The sequence below is a fragment of the Nipponia nippon genome, unplaced genomic scaffold (assembly GCF_047370975.1).
Source record: "Nipponia nippon isolate SJK-2023a ecotype South Korea unplaced genomic scaffold, ASM4737097v1 scaffold_3, whole genome shotgun sequence".
Taxonomy (NCBI): Eukaryota; Metazoa; Chordata; class Aves; order Pelecaniformes; family Threskiornithidae; genus Nipponia; species Nipponia nippon.
The window spans coordinates 28,636,396-28,661,259 of record NW_028262347.1 but is presented as its reverse complement, the minus strand read 5'-3'; the positions used below and the strand labels follow the sequence as shown (position 1 = coordinate 28,661,259).

At 38.5% G+C, this 24,864-nt stretch overlaps 1 protein-coding gene across 3 annotated transcripts in view; it reads right to left on the bottom strand.

The window, feature by feature from the left end:
* The window catches only part of TFEC (transcription factor EC), a 99,820-nt gene that overhangs the window by 48,080 nt on the left and 26,876 nt on the right, over window positions 1–24,864 (bottom strand). The window contains exon 1 of one of the 3 annotated variants that reach the window (XM_087764878.1): window positions 4,885–4,989. The exons of the other annotated variants lie outside the window; for them this stretch is intronic. The gene's annotated coding sequence lies outside the window, so the exon portion shown is untranslated. Of the gene's footprint in view, window positions 1–4,884; window positions 4,990–24,864 lie in introns of those variants that run through there. 3 annotated transcript variants of the gene reach the window in all.

The following is a 24,864-nucleotide window of genomic DNA, read 5'->3' as shown; positions in this document are numbered from 1 at the left end:
AAACATTTTAAAGGTCTTTGACAAAGGCCATGTCTTCAACAATGACTACTGCTTCTGTATTTTGGTATCTCAATGTCTAAAAATAGCTGATAATTATAAATGTGGCATAGGATGGGAACAATCGGAAATTCTCCATCACGCTGCCAACCATTATGAAATCCAAGATGATTGTGGGAGCAAAAGAAGTGCAGAAAAGACTTTGCAGAAACCAGTGGTGGGTAAGGAAACTTTCTCTGCACAGCACAGGCAGCAGAAGAGCGTTTCTCTCAGGGAAAGAAAGGCAGCAGAGCTCTCAAGGCTGTGGTTATTAGAGCCTAGATCTTACAGCCAGCCATTTCCTGTCAAATTCCCGTACAGACACAGGGATTTTGATAACATTTCCCCATTGTGGTATTTTCTAGCACTCACTGAGCACTGATGGTGCTCAGTCCTTTCAGGTATTCTTCTGTGCTAACCTCCTTGTGCAATCAGAAATGAGTTGGGGGAAGCCAGCTACCTGCACTGAGCAGCTACAGAGTCATTATCAAAGCAAGCACTTCCATTTGTGCCAGTATACTTGAGACACTCTTGGCTTCTTAATTGAACTCCTGCAGTTAAGATACACACCGCTCTGATGGCTCCTTATCCATCACCAGCTTGACTTCTGAAGAAAGGATCCCCAAGGTCGTAAGGCCAGCTTGTCATGTTTTAAAATAACAATGAGTCTCGATGACTTTGTGGTCTTCACTGGCAGAAAAGACTGAAGTTTTTGACATTGCACTATAAAAACAGCCTATAAAGTTAAGCAAAGCAAACTACAGGAAGTATTTTTACAAAACGATCCCTTTGATTTAAGTTAGAATTTAAGTTGAAAATCTAAACTGTGAATAAACCCAACCACTACAGTTAATAGGCCACACAAGCATAAGAATGGACCACAATCAAATTATGAAACCCTGGCTAATATCCTCACTTTGACTCTGCACAGTGACCCTGTCCATGCTCTCATTGATTCATGAGCTCTGTGAATACAATAAATCTTTACCGTTCCAGTTCCTCTTTATTGTTGATGTTATTAAATGACAGCAAATGTGACTCTTGCATTTGAAGAATGGAAAGAAACTTTTTGTACGGCTAGCTATGTTTAAAGAGCTAGGTCCTGGTACTTTTACTTAACTACTTTTCTCTATCTCCAGAAGTCATTCAAATTAGGTCAGCAAATAAGATGCTGTTGAAAGGAGAAGAAGGTATCACACACATATTCAAGAAAAATCAGTTTTGAATATGGAAAGTACAAGCATCTGTTTTTTAGTTAAAAATCATCTGCTAATGAACTTCCACCAGTGCAGTTTGTTCGGTCCTTGTAGAAGAAAAAAAATAGCAGATTTAAAAGTTCTGTATTTGTCAACTGCAACAACTAACACAGATCCATAAAGATTACGGTTATAGCAGCATGGGAAATCCATAACTATAATGATGTGTTACATTCAGAGATTCAAGCTTTTCTGACAAATACCATATGTCAAAAAGAAATCTACTCCAAAATATAGGATTCATATAAGACAGGCTGATACAAGGATCAGGAGTAATGAAATGGCTTGCAGACATGAAAGTTTATATTTTAATGTCAGCATTTTTTACTATTTAACTTTGGATGAAAGCACTCAGAAAACACAAAAGATGACTGTATTATGAAGATCCATATAGGCTATTTTGTTATCCATAGGTCAAGTCTGGAACACAGGTCTAACATTGGAGAGAACCAGTAGGTATGTGTACTACCTTTATGTGTAGATGAGAAAGTCAGGTGGCTGAAGTTCAAAATGAATGCACCAAAAGAAGAAAGATCACTGGTGTGATGGCTAGTTTAGTAAACTCCAAAAAAAGATTCAAAAAATGCCGATTTTTTCTTTGATTTCTAATTGTTTTCATGTGACAACTATAATTTTCTCACTTGTATCTCACTTTAAAGGTTAAGAGAACTCAGCAAGAAGTCAGCCTTAAAAAGTATGAAGAGGGAGCATGAAGTAGTAAGTTTCTCATTGTGTGCTACACATTTTTTCTGGCTCCCCAGGTGAGCAGACACTGTACCATTCGAGATTCAATGATGGCAGTAATATTCCTCCTGTTCAGTTACAGACAGCAAAACAATCCTAGAAGATAGATTTGAAAAGTGTATTTTCCTGGTATGTAACGATATGGACATCAAATACAATGTGGAAAAAAGTACTGATGGTAAAATTGTAAGAGGAGAAAATAGTACTTTGGCATTTGAGTCTACTGATATTTCTGAGGCAGGAGTATGTCTTTTTGTCTTTACTTCTGCATTCCATTGGACAAGTAGTGTTTGCACACAAATAATAAAATTTCTAATGTGCTTTCCAATAACTTTGTCATGTTTTGGCAGCACAAGCTAAAGAAGAAAAAGGCAAAATCTGAACACAGTAAACTTACCTCTGGCATGCTATTCTTCTTCACAAATAGAGTAAGTAATTGCAAAAGGTTTAGTGATTTTGGATAAAACCACTGGGTTTGCCTATGTCTCATATGGAAGATTCCTGACTGTATGCCAAGGGGACTACATTAATTTCCCCCAAAAACTGAAACCCGTTGATTGAAAAGCGTGATCAGTTTGTTAAAAGTGGTAACAATTTCACCACCAGATGACAGCACTGCTTATTACTAACCCCTTTTTGTGTGTTTCAGTCCTCCCTCATTTTGAACACAAACTGTACCAAGGTATGCACCCCCTAGCTCATGCACTGCAAGAACGGAGGAAACAAAGCCGGTGGCATAAGGTGGTTTGGTGAGGTAGTCGCATCAGGGAGGCTAATCTGTTGGACAAGTTATTTTAAGTCTGTGAAGGGTTATAGCTTCTGTAAAGACACAGACAAAACCAGCTTCAGCCTAAGAAATGTGCTTTCTATTGCTTTCCTCAGCTTCAGAATGATATAGAGGGCAAGGGGGGAAGCTTTCAAAGTAGGCATCTTAGGTTCAACTTCACAACACATTTTTTGTGAAATCAAGGCAGCAACATCATTTTCAGCCAGCTTAGGATATGGCCACAAAGCGTACTTTCATACAAGGGGGGCAGATTGGGTTAGCTGACAGCAGTAGGTGACATTTCCATCAAAAACAGGAATAGCACATCAAGGATAGCTATATGAGAAAAAAGTAACAAAAAATATTTCATATCAGTTGTTAAGAGCATTTTTTTAAATCCACCTGGTCCATTTTGTGTTCAAATATGTTTTATGGCTGTAAGTGGCAATGAGTCTGACCATGTTCATGCTTCAGGATGCTGTTGGCATGCTGTTCATGGGGTTAGCAAACATTACTTTCAGCACTTGAACACCAGCTACAAATCAGTATATTCTTTTGGCAATACACTTCCACTTATGTTCTGAGAGCAGTAACAGTGGATTTACAGTGCAGTAACTATGTGGTCCTTGAAATATTTTAATAATTTCATAGGATTTCTGTTTGCCACTGTTCTTACAAATAAAAGTTAAATAAAGAGCCTAGCTGTTAGTGAAAAAAACACCTAATATTACCAGAAATTAGAATGAATATAAATTTTTACTTAAAATAGTATAATTTATTTTGAGGAGTCTTTTCTGAACTATAGTTTTGCATGTTTGAGTCTGAAAAGATACTCTTCAGCCTAACACCAACGAATATCTGGTAAAGAGGAAAAGAGAACACTTACAGAGTGCAAGGCTCCTAACACTTATGTTTTGCTGTACTCTGCAGTTGACTGCAAATCTCTCAAAAATAGCATAATTGGTACTTTCAGTACTGAAGTGAGCAAGCAGTCTTGCCTTTTGACGTGTATTTAAACTAATATTAGTTCACAACATGTTACATTCAGCAGTAACTGAATCAGACAAAAGAAAAAAAAATATTAATACCATTTCTAATGTACAACAGATCAAAATTCAGTTCCTTTTATAATTACTTAAATTCTGAAATCAGCCTTTAGAAACCATTAGAATAAGAACTGTGTAAAAACATCATAAACAGAATCAAAAGGCAGCCTAGGAGAAACAAGCACATGTCCTTCAGTGTTAGAGTTTTACTTTACAGCATTTCCATTTCAATTCAGGTTCAAGAAACATTTGTGCACTTAGTAGACACTACAGAATAGGAGCTGGAGGAGTGATATTAGGGTAAGCTCAAACTATTCAACAGTTTTCAGCCAGTATCCACTAAATAAAAACATGTTAATTAACAGAAGATGATTGATTTTACTGGAATTAATCAAGAGAAACTCCCACTTCGTTTCAATGAGAGTTCTGTGTGAATATGGAATTAAAGATTACTACTGGTAAGTCATTATTAAGAGCATTAATTATAAGCTGTATAAAGACCTCAGAAGAGGTCTTTCAAATGCAACGGTCCTAATGTGGAAAGGAATGTACAAGTTAAAAATACGTTGTTAGAATTGCCTAGAAAAATCATTGCCATAGCTATGTATCTGTGTGAAACCTTTCTGTCCCCAAAATTCATTTTTTTAGTTGAAAGTAAGAATATTTAATAATGATAACAGTATTTTAAAGAGTCTTCAGTATGTTGCCACAGAACTTTCAGCAGGAAAACGTGTCACAGTGTTTGTACTGCAACAAAGTGGTGTGCTGTGAATGTTAACACTAAGATTTAGTGAGTGAGTTTGTTAGTATTAACAAATGTATTTAATTATCAAGTGAGTTAATTAGCATTTATGAGCATAATCAGTAGGCCATGTTATGGAAAGAAGACAAACAGTAGTCTCTCTGGTCTGCCTTAAGAAGATGGCAGATAAAACTGTGATTCTGTCACACAAGCAAAATAAAGCAAGAACAGATTAGCCTGATTTTCATCACAGTTAAAGTGCAGAAACATTAGTTTGCCAGCATAGTTACCTACCGGCAGTGGCTGGATTTCTATCAGTTTTATCACCTCTACAAAACAGCATCGCCCCAGAGCCCAGGTACCCGAACACAGCAGGGCAAACAAGAAAAGACTAGTACAAATCTGGCCATGAATAATGTATGTTGCTGTTTGTGCATATCCAGTTGGTTCAAGGGAAAGAAAGGAGAAGTGGTTCATAAGGGTATTTCCTTAACTCTGGCTGGAATTTCAGTTAAAGAAGAAGAAATGATACAGCACTTTTAAGGAAAGAAACTTCCTATCTGTGTCTTAAATTCATTATTAACTGAAGAATAGATGCTGAAAGAAATCAACAGCATAATGTAATGGCCATGTTAGCATTTTTCTTCAATTGTTTTGTCAGTCTGTCATCACCGTTGCCGTTCAAAAGGCCACAAAGCCTAAACACAGAGGCAGAACTCCTCCTATTACAGTTGTTTATTATTATAACCTAGAATGAGTTAATTATCTTCAGCATCAAACACTAGGGTTATTCTCAACCCACTTCACAGTCCCAGTTTATTCAGCACTGTTTCGAAATAGTTTAACAACACAATTTACTGAGATTTACTTTACACCACCTTTTCCTTAGCTGTATGCAGAACATAAATGTAAGACAGTTACATTTTGGTAACACCCGTATTTTTCTCAGTCAAGTCCAGATTTTATCTTTATGTTGGTGGCCCTCAAGACCATCCCACTGAATTAACAGATGCATAAATGCTAGTCAGACTGGGGAAGGCTTTCCTACAGAAAACTGACAGAAAGGACAGCCTCCTAGGTAAATGTGGCCTCAGACTGTAGCTGTGCTGGTCTCTGAGCTGTTTGCCTTGTCTTTCCTACTTTCACCACAGCTGCACGAGTGCACAGCTCACTGTTACAGTCAGGGTGCTCTCTACAATGGGCAAGAGTATCCTTCCCTAAAGACTATGAAATCCCACTTCTTGAAGTGCAGAATTCCTGCTGTCCCTCCTCACAGCTGGATCTCCAGCAGAAGAATTTAGCTTGTCACATTAATCCATGATTCTCCAGCCCAGCTAAATTTAACCCACATTTTCAATTCCTGAAGCAAGATTTTCGTGTTGACTACTAAAGTTTCATTTTCACTTCCAAAGGTACACTTTACATTGTTGTAGATTTTCTCTCTTCAAAAACATTTATAGTGCAGTTGAGTTGAAATTTACATTTGACAAGGTAAGTGAAAAGGTCCTTTTCAGTTATACCACCAACCCCCTTTTCTCCTGCAAAAAGGTCTCCATAAACCTTGAATGAGAAACTAAGCATAGCGGTATCAATGGAAAATACTTAAGTCACCTGAGATATGCAGATGGCATTATCCTCCTATTTGCTGGAAAGCTTTGAGGCAATGTTCAGAGTAGTGGGAAGAGCTGGAAATGCTGAATCAGGATGAATAGGCGCAAAACGAGAACTGAGTTTAATACGAATATGAAAGAGGAAAACACTATGACCAAGAAAAATTAGAAAAGTTAGACCAACTGGCTAGATTAGGCTGATAATGTAAGTAGAAAAAATTAGGGCTCAATAAAAAGCTGTCAGAAGACTAAGCAATGGAAAGAATGTTGAGTTCAGTTTCTACTTAGAAGGTATTTTGGGTATTCCTCTATTCTTAGCCAGAATACTTGAAAGCAAAAATCAAGCCCTTCACCAAGAAAACAGGCAGAATAAAACTGTGAGGGAAATGAAAGACGAGTCTGCCATCATAATGAAAACTAAACAACCTTAAAAGCAGAAAAGGAAAACCAAGATAAGGCAATTACACAAGCTGAGAAGTAGATAAAAACAATAACAACCAGAGAATGCTGGAACATAATAATAAGAAGAAATTTAGACCCTATTGCAGTTTTCCAGTGGATAAGTTACTTAGGCACCAAGTCTATAACTGCCCCGGGCAGTAAGAAGCGCAAAGCAATGCTGCCATAATAAACATAAAGGACTGATGTTCCCAGTTTGGCACAAGAAAATATCCTGGGTGGTTATGTACAAGAAATGTTTAACTATTTAATAAAATGAAGAAATAGAACGTGTTCAACCTAAAAACAAGCTTAGATGCAGAAAATCCTGATTATCTCACTTTCTATATTTGCAGAGAACAAAGGGTCCTGATGTTACACCTGAAGCTGAAGAGACCACAGGAGTACATCAGCCAGAAAGTCCTTTGCCAGCGTGAGCTGGGGATCATACAAAAGACTACCAGCAAAATAAGAAACAGTGACACTCCCAGCAGGGCTTTTGATCATCTTATGGATACAAAGTAGATCTGGTTTTTTTGTTGCTAGGGTTTTCTTCAGGATGGCAAATTTTGGACCGGACAGTGAATAGGCAGACAAATAATTTAAAGTGTTAACTGCTTAATTAAAGCAAATCCCAGTCTATCCTCCCTCATAGATAGCAAGACAATACCAGCAATACCATTTCACTGTTTAGAGGATGTACACAGAAACTTATTTGAAATAGATTTTATGTCAAAGTGTGCAAAGTTTGTGTCCACTGTGCAAAAACTGCCATGGATGGGAGGGGAAAGGTGTCTTGTGGAGGACCAGCCCTGGGCAACAGCTGAGTTGGTTACTAACCATACTTCAAATACTGAGAAGTGAGGGACCTGGGATTTTTTTGCCTAAGGCCTCAGTAAAAGCCACAGAAAACTCCATAGCAAACATTTCTTCTCTCAGTTCCAGTATACAGATCTCAATTTCAGTGCCCGGGTTGTCCAGTAGTCCTAGGATTTAGACTTCAATAATAAGAAATGTGTGTTACAAGACAGATGAACGTGGATATTAGTTTCCTAAACGTACCTTTAAAGCCCACCATCTGGGAGGTCTGATATAAGACACTCTAGGATTCCCTTGATGTGACAGATACAGAAGAAAGTCTTCGCATAGAAGCAAGAGAAGTTAAAATGATTCATGGTACCAGTGACTGCTGTACAGTAAAATTCTAAGTCTTTTTACTGTAGGCTTCAGATCTGGACACCGTCTCTGAAGAAAATATGTGGAGGATAAGCAAAAGAGAAAGGCTAATAAGAAGGTGAAAATAGAGGATTACAGCAAGAAGTGGCCTGCATAGCAGTAGGAAATAGAAGTCTACATATAAGCCTTTGTATATAGAGATCATTCACACTTTGATCAATGACATAAATTCCAGATTGTTTTACAGCTGTACAGTAAAATCAATCAGTATTAAAATAGAGTATATAGAGTATTGCAGATTAGAAAAAAAAAAGGGACCTTTTGGAGTTGGGACCTTCTCTAGTAGTGACCAATGGAAGTTGAAGGCCATGTCTCCATCCTCCCGAGTCCCAACTCAGTAGCCTTAACAGCACAGTGAAGACAGAAGGTGGACACAAAAGAGGCAGTTGATTTGAGGTAGGGTGAAGAAATAAATGTATTTAATAAATATTAATTCTCAAGAATCACTTGATTCCTTCCATATTTCTGTTCCTTTAGAACTTTTTGTGCTTGCATGGTTTTTGATTCCACAGTTAAATAGTTTTTATTTAACCTACTTATTTCCAATTCCCAAATTTCCCCTTAGCTAAGTAGGAGCTTACTTTGTCTCTACTTACTTCCATCTCCTTGGGGGGAAGTGGAAATGGGGGGATTGTTTGCTGTTGTTTAATCACTGCTTATTGGTACAAGAATGTTTTTATCCTTGCTAATACCTTTCTAGGCCCTGATCCTGCAACTACCTACACTTTTCTTATTTTATCCTGCAAAGGGCTTTCACTGATTTCAGGGAAATACTCACATGGACAATTGTTTGTCGGACTGAAGCTTTAATCAGTAATAGTCAAGGGCATCCTGCATTAGTGAGCTATGAAAAAAGTCCTTAAGAATTGTACCACGCTTCGGTTGTGCGACAAAGAGGCCATATTTTATGCCTATTTACATTACTGAGAATTGATCATAAAATTTTGACTAGCCAAAGGGCATGTATGTCTTGGAAGAAGCAAGATGACAAGCTGGCATTTCTTAGCTTAAGTTAATATTCTTTAATCACCAGACCATGTTGTGGCTCCACTGGGTTCTTCCTGAATGCAGCAAAACAGTCACACCATTCATAGGAAAATCACTCTTTCCACAACACTTGCCAGTAATTTGAATTACAGTGGACTGGCACTCAGGAGTTCTGTGTATTCAGTCCCTGCCCTTGCTACATTTTCCCTATATGGCCTTGAGCAAAACATTTAATCTATTTTCCTTGATAAATGTGAATAATAATATTTATTTATCACTATTATTATATCTTTTTCATTTTGGAAAATCTTTGGGGCAAGGATTATTTCAGTCCCATTGGGACAATGGCACCACCTCTTCACTGGGACCCTTAGTTGAAACATCTCTTCTACTACTACTACTACCTTACTTATATTCAGTAAAAAAACAGACTACGCAATTTTATTTTTCAAGATAAGACATATGGCTTTGCAGCTAAATATAAAAAATTCAGGCTTTTCTCTTTTTCTAAAATTTCAGAACCAATTAATCCCTGTTAGTAGACTGGTAGTTTATGGACAAGACTACACATGCAAGTAGTTTTTTACCAGTGTAAGCTTTATTCTCCCAGAGTTCCTGTAACAGCTAATTAGAAAATGAATTTTTGCATCACAAGAAAATTCACTGAAGCCTAGGTTGCTTTTTTTTCTTTTTTCTTAACTAGTGAAATATGTTTGCTTTAACATGTTTACAATGTAAACACCCATGCAGGGCATTTTTTCATCTATAAGGGCTTGACAAGAGTATATACAAGTCTGGATACACCTTCTCATTTTGTGATAGAACTTGATGTTTCTATCCTTAACTAGAAATGTCTTGCCTGCTCATGTTTATGCAAAACAGAGTTTTTGGAAGAGAAGAAAAAAAAAGAGGTACTGTAACATCAGAAGGAAACATCAAAGGACTAGCGGCAACATCTTAAGGCTTTTATCAAAGCAGTGAGGGAATGCATTAAAGCAACAATATATGTAGCTTACAAATGATAGGACTATCAAATTCAACAGTATGTCTGATGAACACAGAGGATACGTTTTTACATGCATTCTTTGTTTTAAAAGAAAGACTCGAACAGTGGGTTTGCTTTCAAAACTATGAGAGAAATATAAAAAAAATTTAGACTTGGGTCTTTAGGTTGTGTCAATCAATGCCACTGCAGTGGAGTCAAAGGCAGCCAAGCCCACTTACACCTGATGACAAGTTACACTTTTATATTTTTTAAAGTCAGTGTCTTCAACACAAAAAAAAATAAATATATATATATATTTTTTCCTCTCTACTTTTGTATCTATGTGAGAGTTGAGGAACAAAGTACTGGGATCTGGCTTAATGAATAAGAAGTGTAGATAGTTCTAGTAGCTAAGAACCAGTCTGTTATGAAATGGTGGAGCACGTCCACAAAATACCTTTCTGTCAACCCTGCTTCCCAAAAGTATTTCAAGAATCTCTAAGTTGGCTTCACTTATCAGGAAAATGTTATTCGTTGTTTCCTATTTAACCCTAAATCCTGCATTAAAAAAGCTTTGCTTATACAAGTAGCAGAACCACCATGACGGAAAAAACTCCAGAACTGAATGAATTATATACAGTCTTACCTCAACCCCAACCCTTGTGTGGAGCACAGCTGCCTGTGCTGTTCTAATTTATGGCTTTTGCAGACTGCTGTAGGAAAAAATACAGCTTATGAATCTACCCCAGGAAGACACGGCTCCTCTCCCAGTCCTTTCAGTAGTAGTCAGCTATGAGTCCCAGCTAACCCCAGACCTAGACACCATGACTTGTGGTCCCAGCAAGTCCACTGACCGCTCCTAATATTTCACTAATGCTCACTGCCATTAACATGCAAAAAGGCTGCGTACCCTGGGGGATAATAGCCATTCACCAGTTTTACAGCTAAAATAACTGGGAGTTCATACAAAACTAGTTCAGATAGAACTGGGATTAAAACCTAGTTCTGTTATACATGTGCATGTGTGTGCATATGTATGTATATATATATATTTTTTTTTTTTTTAAAGCCTAGTCTCAGTCACAGTGTCATACTGAGAATTTAGAAGTAAGCCTGCCACTCATAACAGCAAGACAACATACAGAGAGGCATGGGAACAATTAATTTCCATAATAAGAGATGTGGTCATTTAGTTCATGAGAAGCGTACACGTTAAAAAAATGTTTTGGGTCTAGTTCTCACAAATTATTCCTGCTGGATCATTATTACAGCAGTTACGTTTTCTGGAACCATTGAACCCTGGTCAAGAAGGACAAGGAAGAGATAACAAATGTTCAGCACCACTGTACTCCCTCTGCATGTCTGCTTCACCCCCCAGTGATGTGCCTTGAGTGTGTTGCTCTGTGTAGGGTGATGCAGGGATGCTAAGCAGCTGCTTTCTATCGATTTGTGGCTCTTACAACATGTTCTGTGGATCTGCAGGCTGTAAGTTCACAGGCAGCTGCTAATCCATGTGGAGGTGAAAAGCAATGGATAAAAATTAGCATAGGGACTTGGAAATGATGGACAGAATCACAAACCTCAACTGCTGGAGTTTTATTGCAAAGCACAGAATTTAGAAAAAAAAAATGTGATGATTTGTCTTTACTGTGTCATTTTTATTCATTTTTGAATATGGGCACTCTTTTTTTTCAGTATAGGATGTGACAGAGTTAGGGTGTATTTGAGGCTGGCAGCAATGCCTATATGGCCTGAGAGCAGAAGACTCTCTTGGGGCAGGAGGCCAAAATTCAGAAAGCAGTTATTATTCTTGAAAGCATAACTCTGAAGCTTATGGGAAAACCAGGACATATGCTTATATGCATCAGGTACCCAGACTGATTAATGCTCACTACAGCAGAGATTTATGGATCTTTCTTTCTAATAGCTCTTCCGTGAGCCCAATACAAGATGATTTTTGCACATCCTAACTCTCTCATCACAAGCTGTCCGCCCATTTATACTACTTCAAAAGGTCAGCAGGCCAAAGGTGTCCATTAAATGTTATTATTATTTATTAATTGCATTATAGCAGCACAGAGAAGCTGTGGTAGAGCACAAGCAAGGAATGAAATGGGGCTCCAGCCCATCATCACCACTTACATCTACCTCCTGATATGTTGGCAGTCCAGCACCTGCAACCCGCTTCGTTCATGCAGCTGCACTGCAGGGACACTCAGTTGCCATGTTGCTCCTAAGAGCCTGTGATATACCAGAAACCCCTCATGCTATACATTTCACAAACTCAGAAAAAAAATTTCAGGCTCTGCCCCACATCACAGGTTGCTCAGGCGGCACAATCAGCCAATAGGTATAACCACCAGCTTTACAACGTGGCAGATTTCCTGCTTTTTGAACATGACTGGAAATTTTTGAGCTCCCGGAGTGCAACTCTGATTTTTAAATAAACTCTGAAAGTCTTGTCTCTGTAACACTGGTAAAAATCCAATATATAAAAACCTCTTTGTTAAAACTGAGGAAGTCAAAAGGGCTGAGAAATTTGACAAACACCCTTTTCTGTCTATCTATTGGAGCGCTTGATTAGGATCTCACAGATTTATGAAAGAAGTAATAATAAATACAGCTCTGAACTAACAAGAAAGAGAGCAGGAACGAGAGACTGGGAATACACATTCAGTGCTTATTAATTGCCTTGCTATATGGTCCTCTGTGCTTGTGGGAAGTCATGTTTTAGAATCATTCATGGAGATATCCAACAGAGAGCATGTTACTCTCTTCAGTAGGCTTACTCATACACCTGCAACAGCTAATAAAATAATGTCAACTCTTTATGAATATTCAGAGTGCTTTTGTTAATAAAAAAAGAAGGCATTATAATAGCCATCCATTATGTAGGCTGGCACCAACTGTTCAACTTTTCTAACAGAAAAAAATAATTGTGTGTGTGAATTGTATTGCTCATGAAAGTGAGACAGATATAGGAAGAAGGCAGACAGACACCGCAAACACTTGTATCCCACCTCAAGCTCCACCTGGAACAGCAGTTATTCGATTACCAGGGCCTACCTCTACAATCCACACAAACTTATGCAGCATTTGCACAGTAGGATGATGTGGCTAAGGACTAGTTAACATATGCAGACATTTTTTCAAAACTACAGCATGTTTGCATACCTGCATCTTTCAGTGTAGGAATTCTGAAACAATAGCACTCAATAAGATCAAGACCCCAAAAAAAAATGTTGTCCATTTATGGGCTAGTTTAGATCCAAAATGTTATGTAAAGTTTTAAATTCCTGCAACAAGTATATCAACCGGGATATGGTTTGTAAATGTATCTAGGAGGCATGGTAAACATACAAAGGCACAGTGACTCCTACTTAAGTGTGGCTCCTATTCTTCTAGAGAAAGGAGAGCTGATAAGCCGCTATTTATGAAAAAGCCTGTCTCTGGCAGCCTCACTTGCCCTGCAAAGGGTGGGTTTCATTTTTAGATGAGGGAATTCTGATTTCAGATGCATAAAGGGGTGTAGATATCATACAGCTGAGTAGTCAGTGCCTAACTTGAAGCTATCTGCTACTCCTTTCTCCCTCCACCCTCCCTTCCAAATGAGAGCTCTGTCCCTGAGCACAGAGCAAAGGCAGACAGAAAGAGGTTTAGAGCATTCAGAAGATGAATTTTTTTTTTGCTAATTGGATCTTTCTTACACACTTATCAGAATTCCCCCTCGTAACTGAGTGAACTGAATTAAATCGCAATGACATAATTATGTAATATTCTATTCATACAAAAAAAAATCTAATAAACAGCTGCCTATAAATCAAAGTGCCTATTATTATTGGTGAGTTTGTCTCTTATTCTGATCTTTTCCACAAATATTCTTCCTGTACAGGCCCTCTTTTCAGATCCAGCTCTACCATGGCGCTGGTAACAGATCCCCCAACGGGAGATGACCAAGATGTAAGGTAGGTCAACACAGCTGGCCTTTACTCAACCATAAAAGAGAATATCTCCTTCCCATCTGTCTGTTTTGTAAAGAATGAGTAACTGAAATGATAACCTTAAATGGTAATTTATAGACAGTATATATATAATATATAATATACAAATACGTATGTATGTATTTCTCTCTGTTTCTCATACATGCCTTCCTATAGATGCACAAACACACAAAGAGCTTTTAAAGCAGAAAAAGAGACGTGCAGTTTATCTCAAAACTCTCCATGCACTTGAGTTTCTCATCTTATTATATCAATTAATCTTATTGGCTTCAACATGTATTTTTTATATCCTGAAAGGAAAATGTGAGGTCTATTATGATTACTGATATTTCTAAATTAGCTTTCTCCTCAAACTGAGACAAAACTCTGTCTTCTTTGTGTGCTTCAAATTATGAGCTTGGTTCCCTGCTCACTCTCACCACTTTTCCATCAGTAGGACTCTGTAGACAACAAAAGCTCTCCCAGAGCAGGAGAGGAGCAGGCCCTACTAATCAGTCCATGATCACAACTAAGAAAACCACAAAACACATCTTTAATGAACATAAGACATATCTAAATAAACCACACCCAAACACCTGAAGTAAGTACATAGAGCCACTAACTCCTCATGCAGTCAAAACGTTGAGGTGCGTCAAGCATTATTTAAATTCCTACCAGTGAAAACAAGACACAAAAACTTCAAGGGCTGCTTCAACAACCCTAATGAACAGACTGAACAGACCACAATGGGAATGAGATTTTATTCTCCATTGTGGAGTTTCACAAGATGCAAGCACACTGTTGGTCTTCAGCATGTGTTATACATGGCTCAGGACACCAGCTGACACATGGATATAACAATCCTAACATCACTTCATAGAATGGTTTGGGTTGGAAGTGACCTTTAAAGGTCATCTAGTCCAACCCCCTCTGCAATGAGCAGGGACATCTTCAATTAGATCAGGTTGCTCAGAGCCCTGTCCAACCTGACCTTGAATATTTCCAGTGATGGGGCATCCACCACCTCTCTGGGCAACCTGTTACAGTGTTTCACCAACCTCATCATAAAAAATTTCTTCCTTATATCTAGTCTGAATCTACTCTTTTTTGGTTTAAAACCATTACCTTTTGTTCTATCACTACAGGCCATACTAAAAAGTCTGTCCCCATCTTTCTTATAAGCCCCCTTTAAGTACTGAAAGACCGCTATAAGGTCTCCCCAGATCCTTCTCTTCTCTAGGCTAAACAGTCCCAACTCTCTCAGCCTTTCTTCATAGGAGAAGTGTTCCATCCCTCTAATCACTTTTGTGGCCCTCCTCTGGACCTGCTCCAACAGGTCCATGTCTTTCCTGTACTGAGGACTCCAGAGCTGGACACAGTACTGCAGGTGGGGGCTCACCAGAGCAGAGTAGAGGGGCAGAATCACCTCTCTCGACCTGCTGGCCACACTTCTTTTGATGCAGCCCAGGATACAGTTGGTTTTCTGGGCTACGAGCACACATTGCTGGCTCATGTTCAGCTTTTCATCCACTTCTGAAGTTGCAGATTAATGCACTTCACATATGCGATGAAGCAAAATATTCAAACTCATGTCCTTTTAGAGTTATGTTCCACTTTTTCTTTAGGACATTCAATGCAAATGAACTGCTTCTTTCAAGTATGGAAAACCACGACCATGGAAAGCTATATGGCCTACAAAATACCATAGAGAGTGGCTGCTCTCAGGAACACTTCTATCTAGGTTTCTAAATGTGAATTTAGAGAGGGAAGTCTGGATATGGGACAATCTTAGCTCAGGCATTAAAGATCATGTGCAGACATGGCACACGAAGCTAGCATTAAATACATGTTTCTGCTATCCTAGACGTCTGTTCGTGCACCTGGGGAGTAAGTGCACTTTGAATTTCTTAGTCAAATTTAAATTAATTAGCATGCTAACTCTCATAGATTCAAGTGACCTGTAACATGACTTGCATGATAGTATTCATTAGATTTTGTTTTGGTTTAATCCTGGTAAACCCAAAAATATGCACACTTTAAAAAAAAACCCAACAAAACATAAGGTTGATATTCAAGTCAGAGAACAAACGTCTTTCTAGGAGAACAAAGTTAGGATCAGTCTCTGAATCTTTTTTGTCCTGGATGCAGGCAGCAGCTTCATGTTCTTTACAGACACAAGTACTTTAAGGAAATAGAAAAGTCAGCAGAAAGAGGAGTCAAGTGTTGATGTTTACCACACAAAGAGAAACATGACTGTTTGATGCAGACCGACGAGAATTCCTTCGGATGCTACCTAGAGTGACTACCCGGCTTTGTTGAGCTCTTGTGCATACTCTCAATCCCACAGTTAGTTTTTATGAGGATTGCAATAGTTCAGCAATTTATTAGTTCTTATTACATTATATTATTCTGGTCTTTGTAGGAGTAGTTGAAATATCACTTCCACCAATTGTAATTACATTTTCTAGATGCATTAGTGTAATTTGAAGAGCAGTGTGTGTGTCAGTTCCCATCATCAGAACAAGACAACTCTATTCCATGCCCTGGTTGGATCGCTCCTTTTTAAATACTTAATTTTTGTGGAAGATAGTAAAAACTGATTCCTAAATATACCCTAAGCACCATTTTAATCTGTGTTTTAATCCTGCCTCATGAATTGAATATATATATATATATATTTTTATATATATATACACACACACACCCCTCTACTCAGAGCTGGGTTTGGTCACTTAGCTTTGAGTTTCTACAGTTTTTGGACAAATCAGGCTCAGTTTAGGCAGCTTAAGCTAACATAACAATCAGAAAAAGTAGTCCAACTTATTTCTTGTCTCAAATGGTGTCTATTTTCAGGTATTCAGGAAAAGGAAGGGAAATTATATGATCACGAGAACAGCCATATAGACAATCCAAATAACGATGGGATTCACTGAGCTGAAAGTTAGTGACTGGCAACTTCCAGCTGAAAGTTAGTGTTGGTGAAATAGGAAGATCTGAACAGGAGCTCTCTGAAGATGTTTTACTTTAATGTTCCATAACATTCAGTTATGAATATTCCTCACTTGCACAAAGTCTGCCCATCTGTAGTGATGAATTCCACAGACATATAAAGTTATGTTCAAAAATCTTAAATAACAACAATGTTTATATGATATTTTTAATTTCCTTGACAGTTTTCCTTGCACCTGTTTGATGAAAAGGAGCAAAAAAGCAATGGTATTCCCAGACTTTCAGTAGCTGCTGAATATGTATGTCTTTGAAGCTATCTTATTTAATTTCATTTAATAAAGTTGTTGACATTTTCCAAATACGAAATCGTGATTTTCCTCATTGTCACACGCTCTTGGCACAGCTCCCTAACATACAAATGTAACATAATTTCTCCTCAGCTAAAATTTAAAATAAAATCTAATTACAATGCTATGAATTCAGAAATAGCAATGTGGAGAAAAGTAATGAAGTCAATAGAATTAACATGAAAGATCTTTAAAGTCCTGTGAAAAAAAATGGATAGAAAAATGTTTGTGCATAAAAATAGTCAACTTTAAACAATATTCAAACAAACAGAAAATAAATTGTTTCAATTATTTTCTGACATAAATAATTTGGTGATTCCAAAAATTAAATTTACAAGAATTAAGTTTTATCATTATGTATGAGGTTACATTATTAAATGTAACAGGAAATCTACAGTTTGGATCTAACCCTGTAGAAAGGTTTTTTATCATTTAAATATGATTTGAAGGAGGGAGAGGCTCTCCTGCATGTTACTGTGTTCTATTTCATCTTTAATTTAACCCTTTGAGCATTTTGCAGAATGAACAGGAGTCGTGCGCATCAAAGAAAAAGATAAATTTGATTAATTCAGTTTGGTTAAAAAGTAGGAGTATTTCAACTTGCTATCATGTTAGTAACTGTAAAGATAAACTAAAATTCCTGTTGGTGTTTATAATTGGTTGGACATCTTTTTCAAGGACTTCACTATAAAGCACGAGAAGCTGCAGACCTGATCAAATGTCTGTAGGCACTAAGGTAACACACATGCTCCCTTTACCTGTGGGATCCTCAGGCACCTCCAGAATGATTCACTTCTCAGGGGAGACAGATAGTATTTAGGTTGTGTCTTTTCTCAGAGATTCTTTTAAGAAAGAGTAACTTTCTTTCCAGCTGCTGAACAGCTCATGGGTGCTCTGAGCAGCAACTCCAACATCATCTGCTCTGAGAGGGAACAGAAAACACCCCAGAGGCATTAAGCACACATATGGCAGAGTCAATCCCAGTTGCCTGTGGTTCCCTAAATAGACTGGGAAACAGCTCCTCTTACTGTGGTACCAGCCTCACACCTACCACCACTCACTTCAAGACATCCCTCCCTGAATGGGGTCTCAAGCACCCAGATACCAGCAGTAGGAATTATGTCACCATAAAGGTCCTGCAACATTTATGGAAACAGAACTTGAAAATTTCCCACACTGCAGTAGAAAGGCTTTGTTTTGTCATCATTAAATATATTAATGTGAATGAGCTACAGGTGCTGTCAATTATATGGTTTTGGAATTATCTCACGTGAGAGACCATCCTTAAATGACCCTCCTTATCTTTGTATGCTGGTCACACTGACTGAGATCATGACTTGCTATAACTCGTTTCATTAAATCCTGAGATATAGTAGCTGAGTATCTGGATCCCTTTAATTAAAGTTTATATGGCATCATAATTTATACAACAAAAATTTGAGCTGTCTTTGCCAAAGTTCTGCAAGAAAGATAGCCTAACATCAGCAATTAAAACTGAACAGAGGCCACCCTTAGTTTGAGTTCACAGTGGACTCTAAGAAAAAGTAGTCTGAGTCATGCCATTATTGCTCAAAGTCATCACATTTCACTGTCCTATTTTTAGACTTTTTTTTAAATAGATGTCAAGCCCAGAGACTGAAGATTGAGGAAAGTTAAGATGAAAAAGAACATTGAAGTTTTTCATTAGAAGACTCATTTTAGAACAGGGAGGCAAAATTTACTTGATTGACAGGTTAAATTTTGTTTAAGTAAACATCTGGAATGCTGATGTTTTTAAATTTTATTATCTTTCTTTTTATTTCATTCTACAAATCATTCCTAATTCTCATCTTTTGAGTCTGCCATCTCATCCATGTTTCTGTTGGGTGGTGAATTGCCTGGTTTTGAAACTATTTTCATTTTGTTTCTGCTTTCCTTCCTTTTTTTCCAGTGTGGAACACATCTAATGTTGAAGACTGTCGACGTAGTCCACTGGTCCTTTGTATTTACATTCACATACTATCTATGATGCAGTTAAAACAATAGCATTTCTGCAAAAAAAAAAAAACTAGAAGAACATTTAATGCTTATCAGGCATATTGATTACATTTAGCCAATGGAAATTAAGAAGAGAAAAAGTACAAAGTGATCTGAAATGTATTTCCACATTTCCAACCCATAACCCATGCGTTATAGATTGTGAATTTCCACTTACAGTACTGTCATCATCAGTTTATATAATAATCAGAAAAAATAAAGTTTCCCTTGTTTATTTGGCCATTTTCAAATCAGTACAAGTGAGAGAAGCTGCAGTAAAGTCCATTGCTGAACTGGTTTGCAGTGGAACTGCGTTTGGCTCACTGCATGCACTGAAACTGGCTGCAAAATAGGCTGAACTTTTTTTTTTGGGGGGTCTGATTATCTTGCAAAACTTTCAGCACTTCCTTTCTCAGATTAGGCTGTGAAGTGTGAGAAGTCTCCTCTCATCTTTCCTTCTCCCCTTCCCCACCCTCAGGCTTTCAGCTATTGCTTAAGACTGTGGCTTAACAAGGAAGTTCGGAGGAGCACGGCAAAATTAGTAATATACACTAGATTAAAATGGATCCGCGATATATGGTGAAGAACTTTGTCTCCGGACAGCGAGGGTGTATTTCCATGCAATGACAGAGAGGCTGGGTCACTTTGGCCAATTCCTGCCACCTCTCTGTGCCGTCCTTCTGCTACCCTTTTGCCCTTTTTCCCTAGATAAATGATAAATTCTTCAAGCAAGCCCTATTTCTTGCCATGTATTTTTACCTAATGGGATTCATCTTGCCCAAGTTTAGTCACTTCAAAGTTAGACATCTCTACCTGAGATGATCCTCTTACTTGAGAGAAATCTCCAGCAGGGGATTTGTTTGACCACCCATAGACAGCTAACTGAGGACTGCCCAGAGGTCTCCTGAGTTCTCCCCTCTGCTCTGTTTGTTATGAAGGCAACCTGGCATTAGTAACTCAGGCTAAGATATCCAATTTCTGGACATGGACATGAGAGCAGATGAAGTCTCTCTAATACAGCCTGTGTGGCCGTTTAGACACTTAATGCAACCTTAAGTAAAGTTTATCTGAATTTGGTTGGATTTGCTTTAGTTGAGCAGATTTACTCTTCATTTCAAAGTCACAATTCATTAAACACCCAAAAAGGGGAAAATGGTTTTGCGCTGCAATTTCTCGCTTCATCCCCTAAAGCCTTTGCAGCATTCAGCTACCCAGGGAGGTGAAGAGAGGGATTCCACTTATGCAAAGGTGGGCAGGGGGGTTGAACACCCTCTGAAGAAGGGAGATCTTGAAACATCATGTGAAACTGAGGAAAACAACAAGTATTTCCCACAACATGTGTAGCCTGAGACTTGAGAAGCAGCTTCCCCTTAGCCTACACTTGATTTTTTCCTGAAGGAAACATCAAACCAACAGGTTTTGAACACACCTATATAGTCTCTGCCAAGATGAAAAGTTAATAGATCCCAATGGGTATGGCTGCTTGATCAGCAGAGTTATTTTGCGCTTGGCTGTGACTGGTTTTGCAAGCGCTCCTTTACTGAACCATGGTATAATTACCACTTGCGGGAAAGAGTTTGCTCAGTTCCCAGACTTGTGCTGACAACAGCCTGCAGCCCTGTGCTGCTTCCCCTGCTTTCACAACTCAGCAGAATCTGTCTCATTGGAACAAGGCCAGTTATAGGCAGATGTGACCACAACATTGCCCAGCACACATCACCTATCATCTAGACGGGCAACATACGGATATAGCCCCAAGAAGCCTCCAAAAGTAACAGAATGACTGTGAAACAAATCCTGGGCCTCTGCCTACTTGCTCACCCCTTACTGCTTCCACGTGGCTTTGTAGCACCCCAGTGACACAACCCCTCCTATGCCTTTGTGCAAAAGGATCCTCACAGAGATGTTCCCTTTCACTTTTGGTGCAGGGAAAACAACTGCTAGGGAAAATTTACCATCTTGTGCACTGGCAGTACAACTCTATAAAGGTGAAGCAACTTAGAGTGATGGATTAAAATAAAACACACCAGGGCAAAGCATAGCTCAAGGGCAACCTTGCCTTTTACTGACGTGGTTTAGAAACTTCTAATTTACACCTTTGTTTTCTTAAATACATTTGCATTTAAAATTGTGTATACCCTCACACCCACGTTCATCCAACACAATCAGTTACCCTGGAGCAGAGTACATAAGTGCGTCTCTAGTAAACAAGTGTTATTCCCCAAGACTGGTGGGCACATTTGTCTTCTCCCGCTCAGCAAAAGTGTTGGGCATTCTTGATGTTGGCAAGGATGCAGTAAGTCAATATGAAGAGAAAGGAATGGCTTCAAATCTAACCTTGTTACCATTTTTTTTCGCTATGTTTCTTCCATACAAATGCATGTTGGTTCCAGAATACAAGTTTTGGATTAAATTAGGGAGTTGTGTCCCGATTATGTGTAAAACAGGCAGGTTGATTGCTCTGTGTTAGATCTTGCTTCTCCACAATGACCACTGGCTTAGCCCAGTTGTCAAACTTCTAGAATGACCCAGATAAAATGAGCTAACTAGGAGTAGCTTTATAATACAACTTGGGATAAATAAGTATGGATTTTTTTTAATTTACCTTGAATTAAAATTAGGCATCTAAATCAGTACTTAGTCCTGTCAGTTGCCGCAGTAGTACCAGAATACCTTTGTGTATAGCTCTCCAAAAGTCAATTGCTCCCCTCAGCATTGCAGGGAGCATATTGACTTTGATATGAAATTATACATTCAGGGTATTCTTGTGAGAAACACAAAAGTGACTAAAGAATGCCAGTCGCCACTGATCTTATTGTAGACCATGTTCTTAAATCACTTTCAGGCTTTGAAAATTCATCTACTTTTTGGACATCCAAATTTGAAGGATTTGTCCATGACTGTGGAAGCAAAAAGACCAAGTATGATTAAATTCTTTAGATACCAAATAGTAATTATAGGTTTGGGGCACAGAAGGGTGTTATTGTTTTTTTTCCCTTAGATCAGTGGGTTTTATTTTCTTTTCCCTTGGGGACAAATTGTCTATATTTAGAATCAAGTTTTTATGGTGGAGAGTTTAATTGTGAATGAATATAGCTGTCTATACATCCATATGCATGGACTTAGCATCTGTACCTACATGATTGTTAAAGTTCCCATAGTTCTAAAAATTATTTCATAATTAAATATAAAATGGATGAGGGGAAGGGGTAAACTGCATAATGGAAACGTGTGGTGTGGTGTAAATATGATTTGAATAGTCTTGCTTTGAATTTGTCAGCAAATCTTCCACTGAACTCAAAAGAAGCTTTGTGTAAATAAACAGTAAAGAGCACATACTGTTTTATATAGCACAACAAAATTAATTTTATAAAACAGGGAAATGAAATCTTCTTGTATCCTCAGAAAGCAGTTTATTAAGTTAATGGTCTAATTTAAACCTGGTTAGCTATGGTGCAATCCTATGGCTATAAAAGTATAATAGTTTAATTGTAATGAGGTCCAAATCCAGATGGCATTGAAAATATCTTTTTAACCAAGCAGTTCCTGCCACAAAAATACACTGCAAGTTCAATGGCAGTTAAAATATGAGCATTAAAATCGATTATTAATGACTACACAATTAAGCCCTGTTGTGCAGTTGCTGCTCTCACACACTCCCGTCAGGAAGCGGGCTGCTGCCCAGCAGGCTGGGATGGGCGCTCGGGCTCTCCCCAGGGCTGCCACCACTGCTGCGAGGCCTTGCACCCTCTCCTGCTGTCTCTGAAACAAGGTTAGACCCTGCCAGCTGGTTGTCCCCACTACTGAGAAGCAGAATGATGCCTGGAGACAGGTACTTGCCTGTCCCCGTACTCACCCTAGATCCTTACCCATACTGCGGGTGGCAGATGTGACTGGCCGGCTGGAGGTCAGTAATGCCGAGGGAAGCAAGCACCCGGGGGTTTCACAGATCCTGCTTCCCTTTCTGTGAAGGGTGGGGACAAGGTTCGCCTCTTAAGGAGCTACTAGATATTTGGTTCTATATTTGACTTTCGATGGCTGTTAAAGACAATTGCTCAGGGCAAAGTTTGCGTAACACCACCTTCCCCTCACAAACAAAACATGTTTTTTGGAAGTGAGGTGGAAATTTTAGCTATTACTTTAACAGCTTTAAAATTCTCAGAAATATACGAGAAAACCTGCCCCAAAAGCTATAGCATAATAATATTCCATGTACCGAGACAAAATTAATATGAGATGAGATGACTCTTTCATCACAGCAGGAAGACTCAAGAAAAAAAGCCCTGAATATGGATCAAGGTTTTGGGTATTTAAAAGGGCAACTCAGGTGTATGTGGTGTCGAAGACATGTTTATCGTGGATTGAGATTAAAAATTTCTGTAATCAGGATAGGCTCTTGTAATGCAACGATTTCCTCCAAATTATGAATAACTTGAAATCACACGAAGATCCCTAAGCCTTTTTTTTTTTTTCCTAAAGTAGTGCCTATATGCTAAAGCCTTGAGGGAAGCAATTTTGTCTTTTTAAATCCAGTTTTTATAACTGCTGTAAGTAATATGGGCATATTTGAATCTTCACAGTCAAATACTTTCAAAGTGGGAGTTACATGCCCGAGTCCTGTTGGGGAAACACCCATTTTCTCTCACACTGTATTATTCTCTGTGTAACATTAGAGTAAAAGATTCATCTAACCCTCATGAAAGGCAAGAATTGGGGTACACAAGCAATGACAGGTGAGCTACATCTTATACTACAATTAGCACAGTATTTTCCTGTTTTAATTAATCTTTACTTGAAAGACACTAAAATACTTTGAAAGGTTTCACACTCACAATCAAGTTTTTGGCACATTGCACAAAACCAAAAGCAAGGGCGCTGAGATTCAAACAGCAGCTCACAATTTTTAGTAACAATACTGAAAGAAATTAATAGTGCCTCTGATCTCACCAGCAAGAAAGAGGTCCAATATAGCAAAAAGTTATACAGGGACAAAACCATCAGACAGAGATAAAACACTTGGACACTGTCCACCTTGGACACTGAAACAGAGCTGCTGTCTCTTAAAGCTGCTGAAGATGCCATTGCTATTCTGACAGCATTGCAAAACTTAAAAAAATATCATGGGACCTGCACTTGCCTTCACCCGAGCTCTGCTCTAGACAGGAACAGCTTAGCTCCCCATGGGGCACTTGAAAAGCTGAGATGGATTCAAAGCTCCACAAACAAGACAACATTCACAGAAGTTGGGGTTTTTTTTCATGAGAAAACCTGTTTGGACCTCCAGCCAGAGAAAATTCTGGCAAGTGATATAAAAAACATCATGGAGGAGATCAGGATGGCAAAGGGGACATAAATGGAAGGCTTGGCCTTAGGGAAGAGAGGAGAGATGGACTAGTCACTCTCTTCTTCGTTGGCCAACAACATATTAGTAGATACAGTATCTAATAATTTCTCCTCGAGTGTTCCTTGATGTGGCTTCCAACTCACTGATTTTCATGAGAAATGGCTGATCAGGACTCTTTGTTCAGCATCCCTGTGCCCTCCAGCATCCTGCCACTCTTTTCCCTGAGATCCAGAGGTGATTCATTACAATTTGTTTAAGGAATGCACTTTGCGAGAGAGTACAAACATTATTGATAACAGAGGTCAGCTCCTTCGCCGCCCCAAGCTATGAACATTTCCTTTTTTCACTGTTAGAGAAATAGTTAAATTAAAATGTCATTATT